General features: G+C 45.7%; 1 long non-coding RNA gene across 2 annotated transcripts in view; it reads right to left on the reverse strand.

The window, feature by feature from the left end:
* Window positions 1–19100, reverse strand: part of LOC132343885 (uncharacterized) — a 123366-nt gene that overhangs the window by 71902 nt on the left and 32364 nt on the right. The gene's annotated exons all lie outside the window — the stretch shown is intronic.

The following is a 19100-nucleotide window of genomic DNA, read 5'->3' on the forward strand; positions in this document are numbered from 1 at the left end:
GGATAAGAAAGCTGTGGTACATATACACAATGGAGTATTACTCAGCCATTAAAAAGAATACATTTGAATCAGTTCTAATGAGGTGGGTGAAACTGGAACCTATTATACAGAGTGAAGTAAGCCAGAAAGAAAAACACCAATACAGTATACTAACGCATATATATGGAATTTAGAAAGATGGTAACAATAACCCTGTGTACAAGACAGCAAAAGAGACACTGATGTAGAGATCAGTCTTATGGACTCTGTGGGAGAGGGAGGGGGGGGGAGATTTGGGAGAATGGCATTGAAACATGTTTAATATCATGTATGAAACGAGTTGCCAGTCCAGGTTCAATGCACGATACTGGATGCTTGGGGCTGGTGCACTGGGACAACCCAGAGGGAGGGTATGAGGAGGGAGGAGGGAAGAGGGTTCAGGTTGGGGAACACAGGTATACCTGTGGCGGATTCATTTCGATATTTGGCAAAACTAATACAATATTGTAAAGTTAAAAAAAAAAAAAAGACGCTTACTCCTTGGAAGGAAAGTTATGACCAACCTAGATAGCATATTCAAAAGCAGAGACATTACTTTGCCAACAAAGGTTCATCTAGTCAAGGCTATGGTTTTTCCTGTGGTCATGTATAGATGTGAGAGTTGGACTGTGAAGAAGGCTGAGTGCCAAAGAATTGATGCTTTTGAACTGTGGTGTTAGAGAAGACTCTTGAGAGTCCCTTGGACTGCAAGGAGATCCAACCAGTCCATTCTGAAGGAGATCAGCCCTGGGATTTTTTTGGAAGGAATGATGCTAAAGCTGAAACTCCAGTACTTTGGCCACCTCAGTGAAGAGTTGACTCATTGGAAAAGACTCTGCTGCTGGGAGGGATTGGGGGCAGGAGGAGAAGGGGACAACAGAGGATGAGATGGCTGGATGGCATCATCGACTCGATGGATGTGAGTTTGAGTGAACTCCGGGAGTTGGTGATGGACAGGGAGGCCTGGCGTGCTGCGATTCATGGGGTCACAAAGAGTCGGACACGACTGAGTGACTGATCTGATCTGATCTGAAGTGGGGTATAGATATTGTGGATAGATATTGCTCCTTAAACCCACAAAAAGTACACGACATTTTACCTCTATGCTCTTAACCACTTGCTGATTTATTCACTCGGCTGAAATAATGCCCACCCCCCCAAACAATACTGACATCATAAACCTCTGACCGTTATTATTACATTTAGGTATACCATGTATTAATTAACTGTGTATAGAGCGGAGTTTGATTTTTTAAACTGAAGTACAGTGTTGTGTTAATTTCTGCTGTTCAGCAAGGCGATTCAGTTTTACATATATACACTTGCCCACGTTCTTTTTCATATTCTTTCCCACTGTGGTCCACCACGGGGTACTGAATACAGGGTCCTGTGCGGTACAGCAGGGCCTTGTTCTTTCACCGCCCTGCATCTAACAGCCTGCATCTGTTACCCACAAACTCCCAGCCCATGCCTCTGCCCGTGCGCCAGGCTGTTCTCTGTCCGTGATTCTGCTTCCATTCCATAGATGGGCTCTTTTGGGTTATTAATACGAGTCCACATGAGAGTGGTACCCTACGGTGTCTGCCCTTCTCTTTCTGACTCACTTCACTGAGTGTGATCGTCTCTGGTTGGTCCCTGTTGCTGGAGATGGCACTATCCCGTTCTTTCTCACGCCTGAGTGGCGCTCCACTGTGCACGTGGGCTGCATCTTCTGTGTCCACTCCTCTGTTGACGGGCACATAGGTTGCTTCCCTGTTTTGTCTGTTGTGAATCTGCTGCTGGGAACGTAGGGCTGTGTGTCTTTTTGGATTAGAGTTTGGTCTGGATGCACGCCCGGGAGTGGGACTGATGGACCATATGGTAGTTCTGTCTTTTGTTTTTTGATAAGCACCCACACTGGTTCCCACAGTGGCCGCACCAACTTACTTTACTACCAGGGGTGCAGGATACTTCCCTTTTCTCAGAGTTTGATTTTAAAGTCGTCATGCGCGGTTCGGTCAACGTTGTGCTTGGAAATGTCCCGTCTACGTGATGGCGAGTTTGATGTGTTCACCTGCAGGCCTGCAAGACCCAGGCATCTACGCAGACACAGATCCAGCTGTAGCTCCAGAGCTCTGGGAGGAAGTGGGGACATTGCACGGTCCGCTGACTTCTGTAAAGGCCATGATCCTCTCTATCAGCTGGAGGCCTAAGAGCACAAACTTGAGATTTCTTGGAGAAGAAGAACTTCTGCCTCAAAACTGTAGCATCAACTCCTGCCTGAGTTTCTGGCCTGCTGGACTCTCCTACAGGTTTTAACTTGCCCATCTCCACAGTTATGCCAGGCCATTCCTTAAAATAAGTATCTAAATCAATGTATCTTATACAATTGTAATTTGCATAATCAATACTTGCACACAGATATTATTTGTAACACTTTGTAATTGTAAGTATGTTAATTGCATTAGCTATTCTACAATGCATCTGCGTACTAATATACACATAGTTGACACAGAGTGTTAGGCATACACAGAGTGGTTAGAGTGCACAGGCTGAAAAGTAAGCGTCTATAAACGTGAGGATCACAGCCACTCACAGCTGACGACACACATGGTACCAAGCGGAGTGTGCGTGGGATGCGGCTACACTGCATCCCAACTTGGTCTCAACCATCTATTGAGTTTCCACCCACTTGTGGGCAGAGCTGGGCTCTCAAGTGTTACAGTGACCAAGGAGCAAGGGCAGGGAAAGCAGTTATGCGGAGGTTTCTAGGTAACAGAGTCAGGTGTCTTTGAGGCTTGGAGAGCCCCCAACCCAGGAATTCCTGCGACCCCTGGACCACACCTTAGACAAGCAGCCCCTCGTCACCCCCAGTCTGAGTTCCTCCACAGTGAGGAACCGGGGAGACATGAGGAGCGGAGTGCCCCCAAATCCTGCAGCCTGGAATCTTCTGGAAGGCTTTGCTGGAAATGTCCCTTGAGCTTATTACAGAAAACGTCAACTTCTAAAAGATATATGTGCCAGAGAATTCATTTTATCAAACTGCAAACCCAGTCTTCTGCAGAGCTACTTCAGGGACTAAATTAATATATGGCAGCCCTGAATCATTCTCACGCGTCTCTGTCCCCGACGAACAATGACAACAGCAACAGTCCCTGCCCCGTGACAAGTCACACACAGAGGGGCGCCCATCTCAGCCCGGCACGCAGAGAGAGAGCAGGCAAAGCGTGGGAGAAAAGGGCAGACACTCCAATTCCAGGCAGAGATAAACGCGTGAGCACGGGCTCCTGCAATGTTCCAGAAGCTGCCAGGATGTCAAAGCAAGCGGTGCTCCTTAAAAGCTCCCACAGGTTTCTCTTTCTAAAAAAGGCCTGTTATTTACTTATTGGGCTGCATCGGGTCTTGGTCTCGGCACGCGGGATCTTTCATCGAGGTGCGTGGACTCTAGTTACGGCCTTCGGGCTCAGTCACTGCGGCACGAAGACTCAACTGCCCCATAGCATGAGATTTTAGTTCCCCCATCAGGGACAGAACCCACCTCCCCTGCACTGCCACACAGATTCTCAACCACTGGACCACCAGGGAAGCTCTGACGTGTTTCTGACCAGAGAGGGAAACGGGCGGTGATTTGGAAATAGCTCATATGGAAAAAAATCTTAGTTTTTTTTTTTTTTTCCTTCTCGGTACAAACCGCCGCTCTCTTTTTATCTTGGACCTGTATGTGAAAAATGTTGGCCAGCGTGCCTCTTTCCTGTCTCTGGGCCACGTTCTTCTCTTCAGGAGAGAGAAGTATTTATACTCCTTGGGGTAAAGGAAACAGTCAGACAACCCAGGCTTTAGGTCACGAGCAGGTGATGCAAAGGGAGACGGGCACTGCACCTCGAAGGATGTGGAGGGAAGTGGGCATAGGGTCCACCGACTGCAGAGGGCAGCGCTTGCTGGGAAAGGGAGCGACCATAAACGGCGCCCGCCGCATCCTCAAGAAACCGTCCAGGCACAGGATGAGCCGGCGCCTCAGACTCTCACCTCCCCATTTTGCCAAGAAGCCTGCCATGGGGCTTCCCACCCGACGGGCGCCCTTCACCACGCTCCTGACCAAGTGGAAGGGCCCCTCCTCTAGAGCCTGGTCCAGCCTGGTGCAGCCCCCACCAGCGGAGGGCAATGGAGGGGATGCTCCATGACTCCCAAGGCTGCCTCACGAGAAGCCATCCTATCCTGAGGCCTCAACTTTGGAATCCAGCCGCCAAGGGTGGGAGCGAGCATATGGAGAGGAACCAGGACCCAGCGCCCACCCCCACCCAACCACGGCCCCGGCTGGGCTCCCTGCCAACCACCAGCCCCATGAATGTGCCATCTTGAAAGTGGATCCTGTGGTCCCCAATGAACTCCCCTAGCTAAAGCTCTTTGGAGGAGAGATGAGCTGTCTGAACCCTGTGGATTGTGAGCAAAATAAATAACTGTTATGGTACTACGTTTTGGGGTGGTTTGTGGGGCAGTCACGGATAATCCATTTTGAAATTAACCTCCCTCTTGCCCAAAACCATCTCTCATTCCATGCCCTCTTCTTACAGTTTGACACTGAGGCTCTTCATCAAGGCACAGGATCTATGTGCCCTCCCCTGGAATCTGGGTCTGCTTGTGACTAGGGCATAAGTGAGACTCAAAAGTGAAAGTACTGGTCACTCAGTCGTGTCTGACTCTCTGCGACCCCATGGACTATAGCCCGCCAGGCTCCTCTGTCCATGGGATTCTCCAGCCAAGGATACAGGAGTGGGCAGCCATTCCCTTCTCCAGGGGATCTTGCCGACCCAGGGATAGAACCCAGGTCTCCTGCGCTGCAGGTGGACTCTTTACAGTCTGAGCCACCAGGGAAGCCCCTAAGGGACACTGTTTGACCCCTGAGCCTAGGTCCCGAAAGGTGACACAGCTTCCTGCTGGTCCTCTGTGGGCACTCACTCCTGGAACCCTGCTGCCAGGCCATGAGGAGGCCCAACTAGCCCAGGCACAGTCCCCATGGCAAGGTCGCCCAGGCGGTCCAGCCACCAGAGCCAACTGCCAGATGCACGGGCAAAGCTGACCCCATGTGCTGTCCGACAGGGAAGCCAGTGGTCACAGGTGGTTATTCATATCGAGATTAACTGGACTTAAATACAATTTAAGATTCAGTTCCTCTGCTGCACTTGCCCCTATCTCAGGCTCCCAAAGGCCACACGTCCACGATTATCATCTAGAGGTTTTTCCTTCCACGCTTATTCCCATCTACATGTGGTAGGTGGTTTTTTTTTTTTTAAACAAAATTAGGATTATACTCCGTATCTAGTTGTGACCTGTTTCTCTCGCTTAAATACACATTCCACTTTCCATGCAATTTTCTTCTAATTCAAATGAACTTTCTAACCAGAGCTGAAGAAAAGAGGATGAATAGTTGATGTAATTTATGCTCATTTGCTGTTGAAATTTTTGAAGTTACGGCCTCTTAGGTGAGGGTCAAAGGATACAAATCTATTGCCTGAAAAGATGTTGTTAATTAGAGGATTTAAATAGGTTAAGTAAGAGAAAGAATTGACAATACATGTCTCTAAAGGATGCTTATCTGTGAGGCTGGGCCAATTCTAAAACAACTCTTTGAAATTAATGAAGAGTCACAAATTTAGCTGACAGAAGCAAAAGGCAGGTCTATTTATAGTAAATGTTATCTCCAGGACTTCTTTATTGCAACTGAGGAAACTTTGGCTCCCATGGGGTTTAGACCCTGGCATTTGTGGGCAGGGGAAGGACATCCAGGCTTCTCAGGTGACGCCAGTGGTAAAGAACCTGCCTGCCAACACAGGAGACATAAGAGACTTGGGTTTGATCCCTGGGTCGGGAAGATCCCTTGGAGGAGAGCACAGCAATCCACCCCAGTATTCTTCCTTGGGGAATCCCAGGGACAGAGGAGCCTGGCAGGCTACGGTCCACAGGGTCACAGAGTTGGACACGACTGAAGTGACTTAGCACACACACATGAGGGACATCCGTGATTAGCGGTTGCCATGGGCTGAATATCTGTGTTCCCCCTAGTTCATATGTTGAAATCCCAAATGTGATGGAATATGGGGACGGTGTCTTGAGGAGGTGATTAGGTCAGGGGATGGGGCCCTCGTGAACGTGATTAGTGCCTTTGTAAGAAGAACCGGAGATGGTCTGTTCCCTTAACGTCTCTCTCTCTGCCATGAGAAGACGCACTTAGAAGGCAGCCGTCAGCTCTCCCCAAGAGCCTGACCACACTGGCACCCCAATCTTCAACCTCCAGCCTCCAGAACAGTGAGAAACCACCGTCTCGTTTAAACCACCCCGTCTATGGCATTTTTGTTAATGGCGGCTGGAGCCGACTAAGACAGTGGTAACAAAGACCATGGAGGAGCAAGAGGACCTCAGCGCCTCTGGGTCTTGTATTCACATTTTGTACGTGTGCATCACAGGGTGCTGTGGCCCCATGCAGGTTCTCCCAGACCACCCTGGGGTCCAATGACTCATGAGAAGGGCTCACGAACCAGGGACGATGTTATGCTCACAGTTATGGTTTATTCCAGCAAAAAAAAAAGTACAGGTTGGAATCAGTAAAAGGAAGAGGTGCGTGGGGTAGAGCTCCATCCCAGTGGGGCCATGCAGGCAGCAAGGACACGTGAGGACATATAAGGAGCACTACCAACCAGGATGCTCACCCATGCCTTGGTGCCCTAAGTTCTCAGCTGTTGTTGTTCAGGCCCTAAGTCGTGTCCAACTCTTTGCAGCCCCATGGACTATAGCCCACCAGGATCCTCTGTCCCTGGGATTTCCCAGGCAAGAATATAGATGGGTTCCCATTCCCTTCTCCAGAAGATCTTCCCGGGGATTAAACCAGCATCTCCTGCATTGGCAGGTGGCTGAGCCACCAGGGAAGCCCTGTCCTAATGTTCTTATTGGTGGTCAGTTGCAGCGGTGTGGCTGGCCACCTGAGTCGGGAACCTGGTCTCGAGTCCTTCCAGTGGTCAAGCTGACACTGTGTGGTCCGAGGCCCCACCCTACATCCCATCACTGGCAGAGACTCTCCAGCACATTTTAAGGCCCCAGATAAACAGAGGTGCTTGTATCACCCAGGACACGCTAAAGGCTCAGAACAGCTCCCAGGAGCCAGTCAAGAGCCAAACCTGTTACGTGGAGGTTTGGGCAACCTGGGCTTGCTGATATAAGTTTCGCTGCCCAGGGTCCCTTTCACCAATGGTTACCTATTCATTTAAACTCTGGTTTAAACCCTGCTGTGCCATTCATGCCCTTGATCTGAAGTTCATTTGGGCTGAGATGAGAAAGAACACCCTTACTGGGATTTCCTCAGCTGCTTCTCTTCTCTAGTTTCTGAATCTAATGAAGAAACTAAGACGGGGTTTATTTATGACAGATGGTGATGTTGTGCCTGATGTGCTGATATGGAAGAGATGGATTAGGACAAAATGCTAGCTACATATGATGAGATAATCCTGGACTGTGATCAAAGTACAAGGTAACTATTCAGAATCTGATGCAACCATGTAGAATTGGTACTGTTCAGATCCCATAGGTAACTGTGTGGTTTAATGAATACAAATATAGGTTAATAGTAACAGTGAAATTTCAGTAAATGTGAAGGAATTGTGATGGTGGTAATCGGGATATCATTATTTATAACTTTAGGCTCAAATCATTATGAGGATCCCCATAAAAAAGCACTACTTAATAACTGTCATCATGAACACCCTCCTAGGGAGCTTGAAGAATTTTCCTTGACAAAAATCCTCAGAGTGAACAAAGACTCCCCCTACCTAACACACACCTTCCTAGACCACACACATGGACACATGACTTAAGGAATTAAGCATTCAATATCAGACTATTTTTAAAAAGACATCACTAGACAAAAGGCGTATGCAAACATGATCGACCGCGTTAGTAATAACGGACATGCGCTGAAAGTCACGCTTACCCAGGTGGCAGAACTCGGAAAAGCTGACTCCAGCAAACACTGGTGAGAATGTGAGTCAGTAGGAATATTCGTATACTGCCAACACAATGACAGCAAGACACAACAATCTTGGAAGGCCATCTGGCAAGACCTGGAGCCGTTAATGACACCCGCGCTCTGCCAAACAGCAATTCCGACTTCAGGTGCAGAGCCTGGAGAGAACCCGCTCAGACACTTGCAAGGATTTGGCTGAGAACATTCACAGCAGCGCTCTACAAAGACGAAGTGATGGGAACGACAGGCACACCCACCCCCAGGAGACCGCACCATGGTCCAGACACACCACGGATGCCAGTGGCTGGCCCTTGTGGGTGGGGACCCCTAGCTTCCAATGTACCCGGGAGCCCGATCAACCCTCATCCAACAGAGCTAGAAGTTCCGGGGTGTTAACAGCCCCCAGCCCCTGAGAGCTGAGTTCAATGACTGGTGGAACGTGGTGGGTAACTCACTCCAGCTCCATGACCCCGCCAAGACCTCTCCCAGATGAGACAAGGGTGGGGGAGGAGCCTCCTCCCCCAGGCAGTCTCCCAGCGTGGGAGGGAACCCCCTGGGCCCACGATGCTCAATGGGATATTTATTACTATTTAATATTGCTATCTATTATTATTATTTTTACATTTTCCTCCAGAAGAATGATGTGGACTCCCATCCTTAACTCAGGGCTAAATCCAGGCTACAACTTGGCTTGAAACAAGCTGTCTTTGGGAAAGTTCCTGAAATTCTTTAAAGTGCCCAAGCAGGCTTGCCATCCTTCCAAGGGTAGAAGCATGAGTCGCCTCTTCATTTTTTTGGGGGGGGTTTATTTTGTATTGGGGTTGTTGCTGTTCAGTTGCTCAGTCACGTCCGACTCTTTTTGAGTAGTGGGGTATAGCAGATTAACAGTTTTGTGATAGTTTTAGCTGAACAGTTTATGGCGAAGGGATTCAGCCGTACACAGAAATACATCCATTCTCCCCCACCCCCCTCTCCCATCTAGGCTGCCACATGACATTGAGCAGAGTTCCATGTGCTATACAACTGGCCCTTGTTGGCTATCCATTTTAAATCTAGCAGTGTCTACATGACCATCCCAAACTCCCTAACCATCCCTTCCCCCAGGCAACCACAAGTTCGTTTTTTAAGTCTATGAGTCTCTTACTGTTTTGTAAGTGTAAGTTCATTTGTATCTAAATTGTCTCTTTAATTCATTCATTTCTCTCAGCTGATTCCTGAACCCTCTTCTCTGTAGCTCAAGGGGAAGAGAGAAAGGCTCTGATCTCTGGGGCAAGTTCTCACTGGTTTCCCAAAAGATCAGCTCACTTACTCCCTAACTTCATGCCGAACAGTTTATTCCCGTAAAATGCCTCTGCTAAGTCTCAGAAGCTCCCGTTGTCCTTAACACACAACTCATGCCAGAGGACGCAAACAGATAAATGTCCGTTTCCCACTCTCAGACTTTGAGGTTCCTGAGGGCAAACTGGACTTGTTTCTGAACAAAATCACACAATTCCACCCAACTGTTTTGATAAAGGATTTTGTTGTATACTTGTGTCCCCCCTCATCATATTGTGGAAAGTCATACTGCTCTCCCCTCCCAGACTGGGGAGGGGTCCGATAACATCTGGATTGATTGACTTTCAAATTAAAAAGGCATACAGTAAGCTATCTGAATGGCACCTGAACATGGATGTTCTCTAAGCCATATTCATAATTTGTTTCCTGGTGGTAAGGAGTAGTCAGATAAATGATTAAATACGAAATCACATAAAACCTATTTAGTTTTCACCCTAAACTTATTTACCATAAAAGCTAATCAAGGTAAAATTATTCAAACTTGAAACTGGCCACCTCAACTAAAAGCAGGACAGACCCTGAAAAGAACTCCGAAAATCTTTAGTGAGGCCATGGCACCCCACTCCAGTACTTTTGCTTGGAAAATCCCGTGGACGGAGGAGCCTGGTAGGCTGTAGTCCATGGGGTCGATACAGTTGGACACGACTGGGCGACTTCACTTTCACTTTTCACTTCCATGCACTGGAGAAGGAAATGGCAACCCACTCCAGTGTTCTTGCCTGGAGAATCCCAGGGACAACGGAGCCTGGTGGGCTGCCGTCTGTGGCGTCGCAAAGAGTCGGACACGACTGAAGCAACTTAGCAGCAGCAGCAGCAGCAGTGATTTACTAATAATTGTAAGGTTAAAAGTTGGGATGTCCATGTCTTTTTATGTTGCCTTAGATCTACTCTGGGACAAGAAAGGTTATAAGATGAGGTAACCATATAACTTTTTCTGTCCAGACTGGAAAAATTTTGAAACTGGAAAGTGATGCTAAAATAGAAATAATTTTAAAATTATTTATTTACTGACTGACAAACTGGTTTCATGTATTGGTGCAGCTATAAAGTAATTCTTTAAAAAACATTAAAAAACTAACCAAAATCTACATGCATTAAAGGTAAAAGAATTAAAAAATCTTTATATTAATTAACACTAGATAATAACATAGGAAGAACAATTATTCTTGGCAGCTGTTCACATACTTCCTCAATTGTTTAGCCATCTCTACTTTAAATACCATCTCATTGGTATTTTTCTGAAAAAGGAAGGTTTTCAATACTGTTCTATTTTGTTTTTCATAAAATTGCCTGCAATCTTCCTCCAAGGTGGTTTTTATGACTAATGCATTTGAAATTGTTGACACCTTCCATTGATTTTTCCCAGTCAATCATAACATTTTAAGTTGCAAAAACATTCCTCTCTACAGGTGCTGAGGTATCCAGTAGACTCAGAATAATTCTGATAAATGGAGGTTATTATCAATTTTATTATTTTTGTGGTAAAATGTGTAAATATTTCAGTCTGAAAATTTATGGAGACTCTTTTTTTTTTTATTCCATTCAGAATACCTTCTTTTATTCAATGGTGAAAAGCGGAAAGCATTTCCCCTAAAATTAGGAACAAGACAAGGATGTCCATTCTCGCCTCTTCTATGCATCATAGTTTCGGAATGACAGTCCATCTAGTCATGACAATCCAAGAAGAAAAAGGAAGAAAAGGAAATTAAATCGGAAAAGAAGTTAAACTGTCATTCTTTGCAGATGACATGATACTATGCATAGAAAAAGATGCTAACAGAAAACTACCAGAGCTCATCAAGGAATTCAGTAAAGTTGCAGGATGCAAAATTAATACACAGAAAGATACTGTATCTCTATACACTAACCACAAAAGATCAGAAAGAGAATTTAAGGAAAACAATCCCACTGACCATTGCATCAAAAAGAATAAAAGATCTAGGAATAAATCTACCTACGGAGGCAAAAGATCTGTACCCAGAAAACTATAAGACACTGATGAAAGAAATCAAAGAGGATGTGAAGAGATGGATGGAAAGACTTACCATGTTCTTGGATTGGAAGAATCAATACTGCCAAAATGACTATTCTGTCCCAGGGAATCCACAGACTCAATGCAATCCTTATCAGATCATGAATGGCATTTTTTTTTTTTTTTTTTGCACATCTAGAACAAAAGATCTTAAAATTTGTATGGGAACATAAAAGACCCCAAGTAGGCAAAGCAATGTTGAGAAAAAAAATGGAGCTGGAGGAATCAGGCCCCCTGACTTCAGACTGTACTGTGAAGCTATAGTAATCACAGCAGTGTGGTACTGGCACAGAAACGCGGAACAGAACTGGAAGTCCAGAAGGAAACCCACACAACCACGATCAATCCATTTTCAACAAAGGAGGAAAGAGTCTACAACGGAGACGTTCTCTTCAATAAGTGGTGCTGGGAAAACCGGACAGCTACATGTAAAAGAATTGAATTAGAACATTCTCTAACACCATATACAAAATAAACTCAAAAATCGATTAAAGACCTAACTGTAAGACCAGATAGTGTAAAACTCTAAGAGGAAAACAGGCAGAACACTCTTAGACATAAATTGCAGCAGTATCTTTTTGGATCCACCTCCTAGAGTAATGAAAATAAAAATAAACAAGTGGGACCTAATTAAAAGCTTTTGCAGAGCAAAGGAAACCATAAACAAAATGAAAAGACAATCCACAGAACGGGAGAAAAAATTGCAAATGATGTGATCAACAAGGGATTAATCCCCAATATATAAAAACAGTTCATGAAGCTCAGTGTTAAAAAAAAGCAAACAACGCAATCAAAAAGTGGGCAGAAGATCTGAGTATTTCTCTGAAGAAAACATATAGATGACCAAAAGGCACGTGAAACGATGCTCAACATGACTCACAACCAGAAAGATGCAAACCCAAACTGCAATGAGGTATTGATTACTCACACCGGTCAGAGAACTCACTCAATATTCTGCAATAACTTACGTGGGAAAAGAATCTGAAAAAGAACACGTGTGTTTATGTGTAACTGAATCATTTTGCTGTACACCCGAAACTAAAACAACATTGTAAATAAACTCTACTCCAATGGAAAATAAAGACTAAAGAATTTCTGTGAAGAGAGTTTATTATATGACTCTCTTGAGTTTCACTAATCAAAGATGCTGTGAAACTGTAAGGACTGTTAATTTATCAAATTTAAAAATAGAGGGGCTCCATCTGAAGATTCTTTCTGCAAGTTTAGAAATTCCCAGTCACAATTTTAGAATTTCAAAATTAAATCCTGTACATGGTTTGAACTCATTTATTTCCTTGCTTACTTTCGTGGGGACAAATTTCAATACCTTCCTGATTACAGACTTTATTTTCAATAATTGCATTTTGCTGAGATCCTTAAGTTTGAAAGATCTTTTGGCATCCATGATTAATTAAAAATTTCCAATGTATTTGGGAAAAATGTGCCCTAAATTTGGAGGATTCATTTTTTAAACTTAAAGCAAACCCCACCCCCCCGCAAAAAAAAAAAACAAAAAAAACCCCTCACTGCCATTGTTGTCCACTCAGTCGTGTCCGACTCTTTGCGACCCCATGGACTGCAGCACGCCAGGCCGCCCTGCCCATCACCAACTCCTGGAGCTTGCTCAAACTCATGTCCATTGAGTCGGTGATGCCATCCAGCCATCTCATCCTCTGTCGTCCCCTTCTCCTCCTGGCTTCAATCTTTCCCAGCAACAGGGTCTTTTCCAATGAGTCAGTTCTTCACATCAGGTGGTCAAAGTATTAGAGCTTCAACTTCAGCATCAGTCCTTCCAATGAATATTCAGGGTTGATTTCCCTTAGGACTGACTGGTTTGCTTAAATGAAATAGTTTTTTTTTTTTTCCTCAACATTGAAACATTTCTAAAATGCACTGATGATGGGAAGCAAAGAGAGAAAGTTTGGAAATTTTTTCTTTTAAATTTAGCATCATCATTGAAATGATTTTGTAGTTGAGTTACTCTGTGAATACAAAGCTGTTTGCAAATGGTGACAGACACAGTTTCTGTTCCTATTGGTAGAATCTTGCTTCATATTTGAAACAATTATGTGGGTACCACAACCAGTTCCAACTATGCTTTTGCCGCACAGATTTTAATAATTTAGTAAGAGTGCTATTTCTACCTCAACATTATTCTTCATAAAATTTTGTATTATATAATCAGTCCCCCAAATCATTTTATCTTCAATGTTGAAGCTTTTAACTGAATTTTCAAAGATTCAGATTTGAAACTGAAGTTTCAAAGATTTTTTAAGAGGTTTCGCCTTCAAAGAGATGACTTCTCAAAGGCTTTACTTTGATTGTGTGAACTGGATGAAAAAGACCACACTAATACTGGACTGAACTGATTTTCTATTTGAAACATCTCATGGTGTTGATACAATACCAGCACCATTTAACTGTTTGTGAAATTCTTCTGATGAAATAGACATTTTAATAGCTGTTGCTTCACTTTTTATAGATACGCAGCAAAACTGGGGAGTAAAAATGAGCAACACTGATTGAGAAGTACACTCATTTGATCTAGATGAAAAGTCATGCTCCGAAGAGTCTCATGGAAACTGACCTTCTACAGCTGCAGAGGTTACGCTGTCATCTTGGTCATTTTAAACCCGCTGTGCTCAATTAACCTACGAAGTAGATACTGGAGTGTTTTCAGCAGGTGGCCTTTCTTCTGGCTTCCATGGGAGGACTGCCGTCCCCATGGCCCCCACTGTCGTTGTTCAGTCATTAAGTTGCCTGATGCCAGGCTTCCCTGTCCTCCGCTATCTCCCAGAGCTTGGTCAAACTCACGTCCATCGAGTCGGTGATGCCGTCCAACCGCCCCATCTTGTGCTGTCCTCCTCTCCTCCTGCCCTCAATCTTTCCCAGCGTCATGGTGAGCGGTAAATGTTGACATGCATTTTGTGTCCATTATGTACTTGTCATCAGCTTTCTACAGATGTGGAAATGCAGTCCTTAGTTTTTCTTAAACGTGCACTTTCACTTTTCATTTCCAGTTGATTGTTACTGTAAGAGTTTGTTGTAAAATAAAAAGGCGTTCAGTTCAGTTCAGTTCAGTCACTCAGTCATGTCCAACTCTTTGTGACCCCATGACTCGCAGCACTCCAGGCCTCCCTGTCCATCACCAACTCCCGGAGTTCACCCAGACTCACGTCCATCGAGTCAGTGATGCCATCCAGCCATCTCATCCTCTGTCATCCCCTTCTCCTCCTGCCCCCAATCCCTCCCAGCAGCAGAGTCTTTTCCAATGAGTCAACTCTCCGCATCAGGTGGCCAAAGTACTAGAGTTTCAGCTTTAGCATCATTCCTTCCAAAGAAATCCCAGGGCTGATCTGCTTCAGAATGGACTGGTTGGATCTCCTTGCAGTCCAAGGGACTCTCAAGAGTCTTCTCCAACACCACAGTTCAAAAGCATCAATTCTTCGGCGCTCAGCCTTCTTCACAGTCCAGCTCTCACATCCATACATGACCACAGGAAAAACCACAGCCTTGACTAGACGGACCTTTGTTGGCAAAGTAATGTCTCTGCTTTTGAATATGCTATCTAGGTTGGTCATAACTTTCCTTTCAAGGAGTAAGCGTCTTTTAATATCATGGCTGCAGTCACCATCTGCAGTGATTTTGGAGCCCCAAAAAATAAAGTCTGACACTGACTGGATGCCATGATCTTTGTTTTCTGAATGTTGAGCTTTAAGCCAACTTTTTCATTCTCCACTTTCACTTTCATCAAGAGGCTTTTTAGTTCCTCTTCACTTTCTGCCGTAAGGGTGGTGTCATCTGCATATCTGAGGGTACTGACATTACCCAACCATAAAATACATAAGTAGGTGTTGGTCTAGCCCATGTAATAAACGTCCAAACTGCTACAGCAAGAGTGCCCATGATTCTAACACACTCACCAACAGGGGCTCAAGTCTCTGTTTCTCATATAAATTCCACACACACCTACATATGTTTTCTTCCCCATTTCTCACCAGCTTCACCAACTGCTGGAATGGCAGCTTCACACATTCTGCAGGTCAAAGCACAGGCAGCTACACTGAATACTTCCCTTCAACCCAAGTTGGACTATAAAGAAGGGTGAGTGCCAAAAAACTGATGCTCTTCAACTGTGGTGCTGGAGAAGACTCTCTAGAGTCCCTTGGGTAGCATGGAGATCAAACCAGTCAATCCTAAAAGAAATCAACCCTGATGCTGAAGCTCCAATACTTTGGTCATCTGATGCAAAGAGCCGACTCACTGGAAAAGACCCTGATGCTGGGAAAGAGTAAGGGCAGGACAAGAAGGGGGCGACAAGAGATGAGATGGTTGGACGGCATCACCGACTCAATGGACACGAGTTTGAGCAAACTCTGGAAGATAGTGAAGGACAGAGAAGCCTGGCGTGCTGCAGTCCATGGGGTCACAAAAGAGTTGGACACAACTTAGCAACAGAAGCACCACCGCCCCCCAAAAATGGAGTCAGCACTGTGCAGCCTCTCCTGAGTCCACTCGTTTATCAGCAAGCCCACTGTTTTCTCAGGGGGTCCTCGACATGCTCTCTTTGAAACACAGGTGTCACTTTCTGTTGGAAATGTGAGGAAGCACAGGGTGGATGATCCCAGATTGCCTTTCAGATTTTTCTCATGTGAGTGAAAACTCCATCTCCTGCATGTACGTTGCACACACCGCCGGACAAGGTGAGGGCTGAAGCTCCAGGTACACAGAGAGTCCTTCCCACCTGGGCTTATTCTTCCACAGTGATTACAGCCCCGCGGAGTCAGAAATCAGAAATCTAGACAAATGCTGCCCTGGACAACAGGAATAAACGACTTCAGGCAAATCAGGAGATTGTGTCACCCTAGTGGTGATACATAGGAGACTGGCCTATCTGTGATAAATAGGTAAGTAATACATGATAGTCACACAGATGACAGATGATGATACTGAGTCCTCCTATAACCGAGTTCCTCTGATGAGTCTGATGAGTTTATGATTAACCCCTGCCTCTCCAAACACCTGTTCCCCTCTAGATACATTAAACATCTTTCTTGTCCAACACCTGTTTCCCTCTAGAGAGCGCAGAAGCCAACAAGAGGGTGACCGAAACCGAGCAGGACCCTGTGGGGCCCTCCTGGGCATTAAGGCCTTTCCGTGTTCCCCATTTCTTGTTTGTGGGACTTTCAGCCTCCTAGACCTTCTCTGAGCTCCATAGGGCAGTGCGTGCATGTGTGTGTGTGTGTGATTAGTTACTCAGTTGTGTCTGACTCTGTGACAGTCCATGGACTGTAGCCCACCAGGCTCCTCTGTCCATGGGATTTCCCAGGCGACAATCCTGGAGTGGGTAGCCATTTCCTTCTCCAGGGGATCTTCCTGACCCAGGGATCAAACCTGTGTCTCCTGCATTGCAGGCGGATTCTTTACTGCTGAGCCATTGGGGAAGTACCTCCAAAGGGCAGGTTCAGTTACTAACTGGAGACATGCAGAAAGATGCATTTCCTGACTGCTCCTCAGGCACATGGGTAACCATGTGATATGGATCACTGATCTCTTCTGCAGGAACCAAGGCAGAACCCCGTCCTGGTGGCTGAGCACTGCAGGCTGAGCACAAGCCTAGGGACCCCAGACTGGCTGATGACCGACATCCCTGTTCCCTCACCACCAACCAGTCAGGGGAGGGTCACACACCCTGCAGTCCTCCCCCAGATCTTGCCTAGAAAAACGTCTTCCCTGAAACTCATCAGGGACTCCAAGTCTTTTTTCTGTTTTTGGCTGCACCGAGGGGCGTGCGGGATCTTAGTGGAAGTCTGGAGTCCTAACCACTGGACTGCCAAGTGGATCCCACTTCTGAGTCTTCTGAACACAAGCCCCCATTCTCCTTCCTTGGTCCCGCAATGAACCTTTCTCTGCTCTAAACTCTGATGCTTCAGGTTGGCCCCACTGTGCGTCAGGGACATGGACCTGGGCTCGACAACAATGACAGCCGGGTGACATACAGATAAGTGATGATACACAGACAGAGGACAGACACGTGACGGGTGGAGAGACAGGCGACAGGCACAGAGAGATGATACATAAGGGTGGACGACAGGCAGATAAGTGACACACAGAGGATAGACACGTGACGGGTGGAGAGACAGGCGACAGGCACAGAGAGACGATACATAAGGGTGGACAACAGGTAAGTAAATGAAAGATAATACACAGATGATAGATGGTAACTCTGTGTGTGTGTATGTATGTATGTAGATAATAGATGATAAATGGGCTTCCCAGGTGACTCAGTGGTAAAGAATCTGCCTGCCAAACAGGAGATGTGGGTTTGATCCCTGGGTGGGGAAGATCCCCTGGAGAAGGAAACACCAACCCACTCCAGTGTTCTTGCCTGGATAATCCCATGGACAGAGGAGCCTGGCGGGCTGCAGTCCATGGGGTCACAGAGTCTGACACAACTGAGTGACTAAACAGTGACAGCAACAAAAAGGTGATAAACTCAGGATACACAGATGACAGATGGTGAACACTTATGTGACAGGTGATAAATGATGACAGACCAATCAATTAATCATTTTGCTGTCAATTACTATTAGAGCTAGTAATTGACCATGCTCGAGGGGTCCACTGATATTTGGTAAATTCACTATTTTGTGTAATGTTAAGCAGAATTTGGTCTGACTGTGTACCGAGAAGTCTCCTACTCAAGGAACTTAGAATTAGTCTAAGCTTTAGCTCCCTTATCTTTAAAATGAGGGTAACAAACACTTCTGGAGCCTAATACAAAGGTGTACTATTGAATAAGATGGTTCTGTGAGTGCACTTTGAAAACTGTGAAGTAAAAGCACCATCCTTTCATTAGAGAAGGGGCTCTGATGTAAAACTCAGTCACCACAGACCGCCTCAGCATTTCTGCCAAATCCATCAGGGAAGAAGAATGCGCGGTTTCCTCCGGCGAGATGAGAGGCGCGGAACAGTGATAGCAGTTTATCGTCCTCCGTGGATTTTCTTTTCTTCCGACTAAAAGATATCACCTATTATGTTCGATCTTTTAATTAAAAATATTTATCAAAGTATCATGCACATGTGGTTAAAAAATCAAACAGTATCACAAGGCTCATAAGGAAAATCAGTCTTCCCACCCCCAAGTCCTGTTCCTCACAGATAACTGCTTTTAACTTTTTTTTGTTGTGGTAAAATAAATGCACCATAAAACTGATGATTTTAACCGTTTATCAGGGCTTCCCTGATAGCTCAGTTGGTAAAGAATCCACCCGCAATGCAGGAGACCTGGGTTCGATTCCTGGGTCGGGAAGATCCGCTAGAGAAGGGAAAGGCTACCCACTCCAGTATCCTGGCCTGGAGAATTCCACGGACTGTATAGTCTGTGGGGTCACAAAGAATCGGGCATGACTGAGCGACTTGCACTTTCAACCATTTTCAAGTGACTGGTTCTGTGGCGGTGAGCACACTCACAGGGCTGTGCAGCCGTCACCACCACCATCTCCAGAATCATCTCATTTTACCAAATGGAGACTCTGTGCCCATTAAACACTAACCTCCCACCATCCTCCCGCAGACCCTGGTACCCACGAAATTTCCCATTTTCTGTCTCTGTGACCCTGACTCCTCCAGGGACCCCCCAGAAGTGGACTCGCAGTGTCTGTTCTTCTGTATCTGGCTTATTTCACTGAGCATCACATCCTCACGTCCGTCGGTGTTGTA

Source organism: Bos taurus, chromosome 25 (assembly GCF_002263795.3).
Source record: "Bos taurus isolate L1 Dominette 01449 registration number 42190680 breed Hereford chromosome 25, ARS-UCD2.0, whole genome shotgun sequence".
Taxonomy (NCBI): Eukaryota; Metazoa; Chordata; class Mammalia; order Artiodactyla; family Bovidae; genus Bos; species Bos taurus.